At 40.8% G+C, this 12,378-nt stretch overlaps 1 protein-coding gene across 5 annotated transcripts in view; it reads right to left on the bottom strand.

Annotated features, from left to right (window-relative positions):
* Positions 1-12,378, bottom strand: part of CHM (CHM Rab escort protein) — a 259,883-nt gene that overhangs the window by 160,459 nt on the left and 87,046 nt on the right. The gene's annotated exons all lie outside the window — the stretch shown is intronic.

The raw sequence follows: 12,378 nt of genomic DNA, 5'->3' as shown, positions 1-12,378 counted from the left end.
CCCAGCCCATCCAACTTGCAGGCCACCAAAGCCATCTCCAGTGGCTTTTGCATACAAATGGCCTGTCTTGGCTCATTCTGTGGACTTTCCTAAAATATCTTAAAGCTTCACAACACCCAAAACAAGCAGCATTTGGCCTCAGTGTACCCCATACCTCTTCTTAAGTGGCTGCAGGCCCAGCGCTAGCAGCAGCCAGACTTGGTTCAGAGCTTGGCCTCTCCTGGGCACCTCTACACAACGCACAAGCAACAGCCATTTGCAGATTGCTATGTACCTCATGCCTGGTGACCCTGGGCAGGACTCGGGTGGTGGATGACCTTGGTCTGTATCTACTGGGAGGCTCCAGAGCCAGCACCCAGTAGACGACTTCAGACCATGACAGAGCATCTGCCAACCACCTCTAGGAGCAACACATTCAAGGGGTGGACTCGGCAGGCACCAGAGCCCTGCTGAAGCCAGTCCTGCTTTGTGGAGTCTGCCCCTACACAACAGCTGCTCTGCAGTACTCACAGCGAGTCCGCACAGCCCATCAGCCTGAGAGTAAATCTCTCCCAATGAAGTGCCAACAGCAATCAAGCCTCAAGGACAACAGAGGGTAAACTACAGCCCACACTGGGGGCACAGCTGGAGTACCCAGTTAGGGCTGAGGAGGCTGTACCACTGGTCACTCTACCAAGACTGGAAGACATAGCAGCTCTACCTAATACATAGAAAAAAAACCCAGGGAGGCAGCCAAAATGAGGAGACAAGAAACATGTCCCAAATGAAAAAAGAGAATAAAACTCCAGAAAAAGATGTTAATAAAATGAAGAAAAAACAATCTAATAGTGGTTATAAGGATGCTCAATATATTTAGGGAAAGAGTAGATGAAGTTAGTGAGAACTTCAAAAAAAAGACATGAAACTGGAGATAGAAAACATAAAAAAGAACCAGTCAGAAATGAAAGACATAATAACAAAAATGAAAAATTCATCACAGGGAATCAACAGTAGAGTAGATGAAGCAGAGGGTCAAATCAGCAATTTGGAAGATAAAGAAGCAGAAAACATCCAATCAGAGCAGAAAAAAAAAATGATCCAAAAAAATGAGGCTAGTATAAAGAGCCTCTGGGACAACTACAAGTGTACCAACATTCCTATCATAGTGGTGCCGGAAGAAGACAGAGAGAAAATAATTGAAATCCTATTTTAAAAATGAGAAAAAATTCCTTAACCTGGTGAAGAAAACATACATTTAAATCCAAGAAATGAAGACAGTCCCAAACAAGATGAATCCAAAGAGGGCCACACCAAGGCAAATAATAATTAAAATGTCAAAGGTTAAAGACAAAGAGAAAATCTTAAAAACAGCAAAAGAAAAGCAGTTAGTTACCTACAAGGGAGTTCCCATAACATAGTCAGCTGATTTCTCAACACAAATTTTGCAGACCAGAAGGAATTGGTAATAAATAGTCAAAATGATGAAAAGCAAGGACTTACAGCCAAGATTACTCTACCCAAGAAGGTTATCATTTAGAATGAAGGAAAGATAAAGAGCTTCCCAGACAAGAAAAAGCTAAAGTAGCTTATCACCACCAAACCAGTATTACAAGAAATGTTAGAGAGTCTTCTTTAACAAGAAGAAAAAGAAAAATATATGAATAATAAAGTGGCAATAAATACATATCTATCAATAATTACTTTACATGCATATGGATTAAATGCTCCAATTAAATGACTGAATGGATAACAAAACAAGACCCTTACATATGCTGTCTACAAGAGACTCACTTCAGATCAAAAGGCAAACAAAGACTGAAAGGGATAGAAAAATATATTTCATAAAAATGGAAACAAACAAACAAAAAGGCTGTGTAGCAATACTTATACCAGACAAAACAGACTTTAAAACAAGAGACAAGGACCCAGCAATTCCACTTCTGAGTATTTACTCAAAGAAGCCTAAAACAGTAAGTCAAAAAGACATATGCATCCATATGTTCATTGCAGTATTATTTATAACTAGGGGTCTGGTGCACGGACTCCAGTCCCTTCACCATGAAAAAATGACAACTTTCTTTAGGCATTTTCAAGATGTGTCTTTCATAGCATATGACATTTCTTTTTTTTTATCCTCACCTGAGGATATGTTTCCATTGATTTTTAGAAAATGTGGAAGAGAAAGGGAAAGACAGAGAGAAACATCAAAGTGAGAGGAACACTTTGATTGGTTGCCTCCTGCATGATCCCTGACCTGGGCCCCAGCCAGGGAGGAGCCTGCCCTTGATCAGAATCGAACCGGACCCTGCGGTTTGCAGGCTTAGGCATTATCCACTGAGCCAAACTGGCTAGGGCAGGATATGACATTTCTTAGCCCTCCAGCAGCGGACCTTCCTTTTTTTCTCCAGGAGTGTGGTGGAAAAACCCTAGATCACCTTTTTGGATTCTTATACCCAAGTTACTAAGAATATTACCAGTGGCAAACAGGGAGCTTAGCCAATGAACGGTCAGAAAAGGTATTTCCTCTGTAGTTCACACCCATTGCCTCTGATCTCTGGCTCCGCCCCTGCCAAGGCCTAAAGCCTCCAGGCCTGGGCAGGGGCCCCCCAGCTCCCTCCCATCGCAGGCTCCACCCCTGCCAAGGCCTAAAGCCTCAGGGACTGGGCAGGGGATCCCCAGCTCCCTCTGATCACCCAGCTCCGCCCCTGCCCAGGTCCCAAGCCTCTGGCCAGGGCTTGGGGCCTGGGCAGGTACCCTCAGCTCCCTCCCATTGCTGGCTCCGCCCCTACCCAGGCCCCTAGCCTCTGGCCCGGGCTTGGGACCTGGATAGGGGATCCCCAGCTCCCTCCGATCACCCCATCACCCAGCTCTGCCCCTGCCCAGGCCCCCAGCCTCTGGCCGGGGCTTGGGCAGGGGACCCCCAGCTCCCCGGATCACCCGGCTCCGCCCCTGCCCAGGAGGCCCCTGGCTCAGGCCCTTCCCAGGTTGCTCAGGAGTGACCTGGGTGCTGAGAAAGTTCCCGGGACCCAGGCTGCTGGGTGCCTATGTATGCAAATTAACCTCCATCTTTGTTGGGTTAATTTGCATACTCACGCTGATTCGCTGTGGGCATAGTGGAGGTACAGTCAATTTACATGTTTGTCTATTATTAGGTATGATAACTAACATATGGAAGAAACGTAAGTTGCCATCAACAGATGAATAGATAGAAAAGAAGTGGTACATACACACAATGAAATATATGACTCAGCCATAAAAAAGAATGAAATCCTGCCATCTGCAACAACATGGATGGGCCCAGAGGATATTATGCTAAGTGAAATAAGTCAAAGACAAATACCACATGATTTGACTGATATGTGGGATCTAAAAAACAAAATAAATGAACAAGCAGAACAGAAACAGACTAATAGATACAGAGAACAGACTGATGGTTGCCAAATAGGAGGGCAGTTGAGGGGGTGGGTGAAAACGGTGAAGGGATTAGTAAGTTCAAATTGGTAGTTATAAAATAGTCATGGGGATGTAAAGTACAGCATAGGGAATATAGTTAATAATATTGTAACAACTGTGTGTGTCAGAATACAGTTAATAATCCTATCTAATAAAAGAGTAATATGCAAATTGACCACTACTCCAACACACAAGATGGCCACCCCCATGTGGACACAAGATGGCTGCCACAAGATGGCCAGCAGGGGAGGGCAGTTGTGGGTGATCAGGCCTGCAGGGGAGGGCAGTTGGGGTGACCAGGCCTGCAGGGGAGGACAGTTAGGGGCGACCAGTCCGGCAGGGGAGGGCAGTTAGGGGTGACCAGGCTGGCAGGGGAGCAGTTAGGCATCGATCAGGCTGGCAAGGGAGTGGTTAGGGGTGATCAGGCTGGCAGGCAGAAGTGGTTAGGGGCAATCAGGAAGGCAGGCAGGCGAATGGTTGGGAGCCAGCAGTCCTGGATTATGAGAGCAATGTCCGACTGCCAATTTAGGCCCACTTGGACATCCTCCGAGGGGTCCCAGATTGGAGAGGGTGCAGGCTGGGCTGAAAGACACCCCTACCCCCAGTGCACCAATTTCATGCACTAGGCCTCTAGTCAGACAATATTGTAAGAACTGTATGGTGTCAATTTTTTTCTTTTTCGTCTTGTTAAAGAAGACCTTTAACATCTTATAATACTGTTTTGGTGGTGATAAGCTACTTTAGCTTTTTCTTGTCTGGGAAGCTCTTATCAGGGTGATCACTTTGTAAGTTATATAAATGTCTACTCACTGGGTTGTACACCTGAAGCTAATATAATATTGTACATCAACTGTAACTGATAAATAAAAATTATTTTTAAAATGGGAAGATATTATAAATTTTATATAATTTTGTAATGAATTACTCTTCTATACAAATTATAAAAGTCAGAATAATTACTGTAAAAATGTATAGACTGGATTGTGTATGCATATGCTTATGCATATATATAGGTATAATATCTATAAATGTTTTTATAAACAAAATAAAAATAGTAAAAGTCAAATAAATATAACAAATAGGAAAATAAATAATGGAAATTATATTGTGAATGGATAACGCTAATAAACTTTGCTGTTATTATTTATTTTCCTGAATATTCTTGATCAAATATCTAATATATTTTAGAAATACTTATAGACTGTGAGAGCTTCAATGGTTATGTGAGTTTATTAAATAATATTTACAATAAATAAAACCATTTCTAAAGCAAAAAAATAATTATTAGGCATGTGAACCATCTTTAATTATTTAAATGCCAAAGGCATTTTTTCAAAAACTTGCCATTAGTGTTTTTTGCATTACATATATATATTTGCCTATTTACACTAATAAAAGAGAAACATGCAAATTGACCGTCACTCTGCTATGCCCACCAGCCAATCGGGAGTGAGTATGCAAATTAACCCAACAAAGATGGCAGCGGCCACGGTGCTGGAGCAAGCAGGAAGCTTGTGTTGTCCCCAGGCAGGGAGGAAGGCAAGTTTCCAGCCCATTCTGGCCGCGGCTGAAGGAGGGGCTGGGAGCTTGGGTGGCCGGGGGTAACCCAGGCTTCCAGCCCACTCTGGACACAGCTGAAGGAGGGGCTGGGAGCCTAGGCTGCCGGGAGGCATGGTCAGCCTGAAAACGGCCCTCAGCCCTTTATCCAGGCTTGCCACGCCCCCATGGAGTAAGAGTCCCCCCTGGGGGGCGTGGCCAGCCTACAAACAGCCATCAGCCCCTTACCCAGGCTGGTCAGGCACCCCAGCGGGAACCCCCACCCTGAAGGGGGTGTGGCCAGCCTGAAAACAGCCCTCAGCCCCTCACCCAGGCTGGCCATGCCCCCCCCCCAGCGGGGACCCTCACCCCATGGGGGCATGACCGACTTGAAAACCACCATAGGCCCTCACCCAGGCCTCCCCACGCCCCAAGGGAACCCCCACCCTGATCCGGGACACCCTTCAGGGCAAACCAGCCAGCCCCAACCTGTGCACCAGGCCTCTATCTATACTAATAAAAGGGTAATATGCTAATTAGACTGGGAGACCTTCCAGGAGACCTTTCGGACATTCTTCTGGACAAAGCTATGATGGTGGGGCCGAGGTAGAGGCGGTTAGAGGCCAAGAGGGGAGGACAGTTGTGGGTGATCAGGCCAGGATGGAACGGCAGTTGTGGGTGATCAGGCCAGTGAGGGAGGCCGTTGGGGGTGATCAGACTGGGGGGGGGCAGTTGGGGGTAAACAGACCAGCAGGGGGGCCAGTTGGGGGCAAGCAGGCCGTCAGTGGGGGTCAGTTGGGGTTGATCAGGACGGGGGGGGAGTTTGGGGTGAGCAGGCCAGCAGGGGGCAGTTGGGGGCAAGCAGGCCAGTGGGGAGGGCAGGTGGGGGCAAGCAGGCCAGTAGGGGGGGGGCAGTTGGAGGCGAGCAGGCCGGCGGGGGGGCAGTTGGGAGTGAGCACACTGGCACGGGGGGCAGTTGGGAGTGATCAGGCTGGCAGGCAGGTGAGCGGTTAGCAGCCAGCAGTCCCGGATTGCAAGAGGGATATCTGATTGCCGGTTTAGGCCCGATCCCTGTAAACTGGCAGTAGGATATCCTTTGAGGGGTCCCAGATTGGAGAGGGTGCAGGCCAGGCTGAGGGACAACCCCCCCCCTTGCATGAATTTCATGCACCGGGCCACTAGTTTATTTATAAATGTTTTGTAAAAATAGTCAATGTTGAATCTACCTTTATTACCTACAATATGCAAAATAAAAATAAAATTCATGAAGAAAAAAAGATTAAAAATTAAAAGACTACTGGTTATGACTATAATATTTTTATGACCAAATGATATATACTTTATTGTTTCTTGATGGAATATCAAGTGACATATTTAACAATGAAACCATAGATTTTGGCCTACTAAACATCAACTCTATAAATAAGCTAACTCATCTGGTCTAAAATGAGAAGACAAGTCACAATATTTCAACATTCATATCATTATAAAGCTATCTTTACATGATACTTTTGGGAATGTATCAAAATATTTAAAATGCTTAAAACAATCATATATATATATATATATATATATATATATATATATATATATATAGTGTGTATCAAGGATTGAAGTTTGACTTGTATTTTCTGATGTAATTAAATTCACTAAACTCTTGGGGTGAATGACCATTAAAGTTTAGAACATATAGTAATTTGCCATTTGGTCAGATTGTGGATTTGATTTGCACATAATGAGAGAGCAATGTGCAAGAAGAAGATAATTAGCAGGTGAGAGACCCTAAAGAATTGCCTAGCATTAGTGTATAATTACAAAGTCCTCAGGAAGTGATAATAACTTCCTTTCTGAAAAAAACAAACAACAACAAAAAAGCTCATTAAGTGAGCCGAAGGCTAAGTAGAAAACACAATTAACTTGTGGTGTATGGCTATGGAGAGAAAACACATGACCCTCAATAGAAAATAGACTCTAAAAATAAAAAGCCAATGGAAAAGAAGACATAAAACTGTTTCTCTTTGCAGAAGACATGACTATGTAAAAATCTCAAGGAATATACAATAGAATTCATAGAATTAAAAAGTCAGTTCAGCAAGATTTCAGGATATAAGATCATCACTTGTAAAACAATTGTATTTATAAATACCAATTACAAACATGTGAAATCCAAAATCAAAAAAGCAATACCTACTCACAACTGCAATGCTCCAAATGAAATTAAATACTTAGACATACAACTAATAATACATGTACCGGAATGGTATACTGAAAACTATACAATTCTGTACAAAGAAATCAAAGATGACCTCTGTAAATGAGGAGACATACCTTGTTGATAGAACTGAAGACAAAATAAAAAAGATGTCAATTCTCCCCAAGTTGATCTATAGTTTTAATGCAATTCCTATCAAAATTCCAGCAACATTTTTTAGACATAGACAAACTTGTTAAAATACTTATATGGAAAGACAAGAATTCTAGAATAGCTATAACAATCTTGACAAAGAAGAATAAATTTAGCCCTGGCCAGTTTGCTCAGTTGTTAGAGTGTCAGCCTGTGGACCCAAGGTTCTCAGGTTCGATTCCAGGTCAAGGGCACATACCTCATTTGCAAGTTCAATCCTAGGCCTGGTCAGTGCACATGCAGGAAGCAACCAACTGATGTGTCTCTCTCACGTCCATATTTCTCTCTTTCTCTCTCTCCCTACTTTCCATGCTCTCTAAAAATCAATGGAAAAAATATTCTCAGGTGAGGATAAAAAAAAAAAAGAATACATTTGGAGGAATCATTCTACCTGGTATTCAGTCCTAATATTTGGCTGTAGTAATCAAGACAGTGTAGTACTGACGTTGAAAGGTTCAACTGATGATTCTTTACTATGAAGATGCAAAAGCAATACGCATTCAATAGGAACTATATTTCAAATTTTGAACTTTTATCTTTTCCCAGGCTAGCAATATCAATACAATACTCTCTTGTGATGCTGGGCAGTGGTGTCAAACCACGGCTCCTAGTCAGTCACGTGATCACATAGCTAAATAAATGATACTCTACAGTATACTGTGTTGCCAGCAAATTTTGGATATTGTATTCTGAGCAAATTTATGATGTTCAGTGCATTAGGTGTGTTAAATGTATTTTCAACTTACAATGTTTTCAATTTATGATAGGTTTATCAGAATATAACCCCATCATAATTCGAAGAGCACCTGTACATATCAATAGAACAGAATAGAGAATCTAAAAATAAACCCATCCAAGTACAGCAACTGATTTTTGACAAAGATGCAAAAGGAATTCAATGGAGGAAAAATAGCCTGTTCAATGAATGGTGCTGAAGCAATTGGATATCCTTACATTAAAATAATAAACATTGCCTGGCCAGGTGGCTCAACTGGTTGGAGAGTTTTCCTGTACACCAAACGGTTGCCGGTTCAATTCTGGTCAGGGCACATATCTAAGTTGCGGATTCTATCCCCAGTCAGGGCACAAATGGGAGGTTAAACTACAATGGGAGGTTACACTACACATCTATCAAAATGGCTAAATAAAAAAGTGACAACACCAAATACTGGTGAACATGTGAAGAAACTGAATCACTCATATATTTTTCTGGTGGAAATGTAAAATGGTACAGATCCTTTGGAAAACAGTTTCGCAGTTTCTTTTAATACTAAACATGCAATTACCATATGACCCTGCAATTATACACTTGGCCACTTATCCCAGAGAAGTAAGAACTTATGTTCACACAAAATCCAGTAAACAAATGTGCATGGCAGCTTTATTTGTAACAGACAAAATTGGAAACAGCCCAGATGTTATTCAATGGGTAAATGTTTAAACAAGCCGGTACATCCATACCAGGGAATACCACCCAGCAATAATAAGAAACAAATTATTGATACAAGAAACAACATGGATAAATTTCCAGGTAACTATGCTGAGTGAAAAATGCCGATGAAAAAAGTCTACATGCTGTACAGTTCCATTTGCATCCTCAAAAGGGAAAAAATATAGAGCTGGAAAACCGATTAGTGGTTGCCAGGAGTTAGGGATTGGTGGGAAGGTAGGAAGGAGATGAGGTGTGGTTATAAAATGGCAACAGGAGGGATCTTTGTGGTGATGGAACTGTTCTGTTCTGTAGGTTGACTGTGTGATGGATACATGGATCAACATATGTGTTAAAATTATACAGAATTACAGACACACACATACACATATCCTATGTCCACAAAATTAAGATTAACATCAATAACACATGTTAAAAAACAACTGTTACAACACCAAAAAGCCAGAAACCTGTACTACATTTTTTATTATTTACAAAAGGGGATTGACAAAGATTTTGAGATATAGGTCACAAGAACATCAAGGATCTACAACATAGTAATAACTTGACTTACTTAAGGAGAAAATGAGGGAATTTTCTAGAAAACCAAAGCTAATCTCTTGAAATGTTAAAAATTTAATTCTAATAATAATTTTTAATACTCATCTTTCTAAAATGTGTTTAAAATGCCCCTACATTTGCAAGTGAAAGATAGAGAACATAATTTAACTTTTACCTAAAGAAAATGTGATATTATTATGACCATCCATTGTTATACTGTGCTATAATACAATGATGCCCTTCAGGGATCCTCAAGTATGGAAGCCATTTGCCCTTACACTAAAAGGCCAAAGCCTGCTCTCCACTTGCTGATGCGGTTTACTCTTTCTCTGTTAGCCTCTCAACTAGTACCTAAAATAACAGCATGTTAAAGCCTAGAGAGACCTTTGGGATCAACTAGTCCAACCCTTTATGTTTTCTAATGATAAAACAGAGGTCCTGAGAGGAGGCACCTTTCACTCAATATCGCATAACAGGCTGAATGGTAAAGGCAGGACTACTACCTGGGTCTTGGTGTGGTTCTCAGTATGCTTGCCTCTAAGCAGATCTCCCTTTCCCATTTTCTGCTTTAAACTACTATGATAGGGAAAAAAAAAAAACCTGAAAATAAGGTTGTCAGAAATATGTATTAAATAAGGCTTTTGATTTAAGTCAGTTGGTCCTCATATAAAGTAAATCTTTGTGAAAGCTATTCTGCCATAGCCCCTTTCACATAATTTCAAGTTTATGGCCATGACCCAAAGGTTATGGATATCACAGTCTGGCTGGGGCTAAATGAGATATTGTTATTCCTGTTTACCCATGTTTGTAGCACTAGTTATAGAGAAGTGGATTTTCTGTATATTCCTCCACTGGATACTCTCAGGGCTCTTCCTGCTTAGTATATTAATAACCAATTACCTTTTCCAAGTAAATAAAGATATATAGAACATTATCCCAATTAACCTCTTATTTCACATTATCCCTATTAACCTCTTGTTCCACGCTCTAATGGGCAATGAGAGAAACATATAGCAGAGTTCTACTTCTCTGGTGAAAAACAAACTTTCTACCACCAATCCTTTACTTTATCACTTTAAGAAGTCACAAAAAAAAAAAAAAACTGAAGAAATCAGAAACTGAAAACGAGATCATTTTCTCTGCACTCAAAATGTGTCAGTTCAGTCATTAGAAACTATAAACCCGAATTGTCATGGAGTAGAGAGAAATCAAAGGCCCTAAAATATCAAAAATTATCTCTCATTATGACTGTCACTATATTCCAGTCAAATAGTATTCATGGATACACTAGAAAGTTATCAAATATTTATTCCTGGTTTTACCAAAGCATATGACTTTTCAGTTGAGATCCTCTTCGGTTTTAAATCTGTCTACCACGGCTCTAAACAACATCAGAGATGTATACCTTTTCATACAAAATGCCATTTTGCTTTATATAAATTACAATCTATATCTGGCATTTAAAGGCTGTCTTTTTTTGCAGAAAATCATAGAAAAATACCTGTGTATATGGGAGAAAATGCTAGTTATCTGAAAGATATGAACATAGATTAAGAAATAAACAAGTTCCCAAAGTTTTCAGCATGACAGAGCATATCCTAAAGAATCTGTAGTGTCTTGAATTTTAAGCTTTAATTACTATAGAAGTGTCAACAGTGTGATATTCTAAACAACTCAACTCTATAACTATTTAAATGATTGCACTATGTGATTGCTATCTTTCAGCCTATCAACTGTCATTGGAAGAAATAAACTTTTTCAAATGTTTTAAAACAATGCGTTCTCTCCTGATTTACAATATATCCCCAAATGTTATGACCACTCAATTTAATTTTTTAAATTCAAAATTGTAATTTCCCATTATGGTACACTAAATATTATCTAAGAGTGGTGTTTATTTTCCATTTTGCTACTTTGAATATTATCTAAAAAGAATTAGAAGAACACTAGACTACAATTAAAAAATCATGGGTTTTAATCTTAAGCTCCACTGCTACCTAGCTTGGGTGTGGCCTTGACATTTATCAAATGATGTGACATTCAGCACATTAATCTTTTTTAGTTCTATTGAGGATTCTGTACAAAAAATGCAGTTAATACTATCTGCCCTATCCTAGCACAGGATAGTTGTAAGAATCAAATAAAATAATAAATGTAGAAGAGCTTGGTGAATTATAAGTCATTAATGTACGATATTATTATTATTATTAATCTCTAAACAGAGAAAACTGAAAGTTACATTTTTATATTTTACTAGAGGCCCAATGCACAAAATTCTGAAAGGGTAGGGTCCCTAGGCCTGGCTGGTGATCAGGGCCTATTGGGGCCTTCCGGCTGCTGGCCGGGGCCTTCCTACATTCCACGTCGCCCCCTGGTTGTCAGCGCATATCATAGCAAGCGATCAAACTCCTGGTCTCCTGGTCGAACTCCCGAGGGAACACTGCATATTAGCCTTTTATATATATAGATTTCATTTTATTTTATTTTTCCATTACTATTTATCTGCTCTATGTCCTCTTCCACCTCCACCCACCCACAATCACCACACTGTTATCCATGTCCATGAGTTCTCTTTTTTTTTTCTTTTTTTGCTCAAGACCCCCACAATTCACCAGGGCTGTCTGCCTACTCTTTATCTAGGAGTCTGTCTCTATTTTGCTTGGTAGTTCAGTTTGTTCATTAAATTCAACACATGATTTAAATCATATGGTACTTGTCTTTCTCTGACTGACTTATTTCATTTAGCATATGTTTTCCGGATCTGAAAGTTACATTTTTAAAAAGACAAAACAACATATCTAGTAGACATGTAGCAACCAATTCTATATAAACTAGAGGCCCGCTGCACGAAGAGATTCATGCAATAGGCCTTCCTTCCCTTGGCTTCCAGCACCAGTTTTCCTCCGGCACCCGGGACCCAGGCCTTCGCTCCAGCCAAAGTCTGCCTTCTTCGTCTTTGCTGCAGATTCAGGCCGGAGTCTGCCATCTTCATCTTCGCTGCAGACTCCGGCTGGAG

This window comes from Plecotus auritus (assembly GCF_963455305.1).
Source record: "Plecotus auritus genome assembly, chromosome: X".
Taxonomy (NCBI): Eukaryota; Metazoa; Chordata; class Mammalia; order Chiroptera; family Vespertilionidae; genus Plecotus; species Plecotus auritus.
Note: the sequence above shows the minus strand (reverse complement) of the source record. Positions and strands in the feature narration are given on the sequence as shown.